The sequence below is a fragment of the Bombus bifarius genome, unplaced genomic scaffold, assembly GCF_011952205.1.
Source record: "Bombus bifarius isolate JDL3187 unplaced genomic scaffold, Bbif_JDL3187 scf7180000009341_frag, whole genome shotgun sequence".
Classification (NCBI taxonomy): Eukaryota; Metazoa; Arthropoda; class Insecta; order Hymenoptera; family Apidae; genus Bombus; species Bombus bifarius.
Window position 1 is genome coordinate 19573 of NW_022885055.1, and position 699 is coordinate 20271.

Genomic DNA, 699 nt, shown 5'->3' on the forward strand with positions numbered 1-699 from the left:
TACAAAATCGCATCAATAACCTAAAACAACTCGCAAAACACTTGAAAGCGTTAACACATACCCGGAGCACACGAGGTTTGCTTAACATCATAGGTTCCGTATCGAAAAGTCTGTTCGGGACTCTCGACGATGATGATCTTACGCTCATAAACAAAAATATGGACAAACTATTCGATGATAATAATAAAATCAAGACCATAATAGCTAATCAAACAGCACTTATTAGAAAAATTGTAAACTCAGAAAACCTAAACCACTTAGAGAGATCATATAGTGATATATTAAAATTACAACAGCAGGCAAATATCGATAGATCTATGCTTAAGATGATCATGAAAGTCGACACCGCGATGCAAACTTTACACTTCCAATTAGATGAAATACTTAACGTCATGATATTAGGCAAACAAGGAATAATTAGTCCACAAATACTTGACCCCAATGAATTCATAGAAAATTACACCAAGGCAATAGGTAGCCAGATGTACAACACCGCGATTTCTGCCAAAACCGAACATTTTCAATTCATACTCGACATCAGTGATCTTAAAATCTTCACAATAGATGACAAAATATTTTTCAAAATCATAGTACCTTTAGTCTCTAACACAGAATGGAACATATTACAAGTATATCCTATCCCGAGTAAAAGAAATGGAGTATTTTTGGCTCCAGTAGTCGAACATCAGATATATTTAA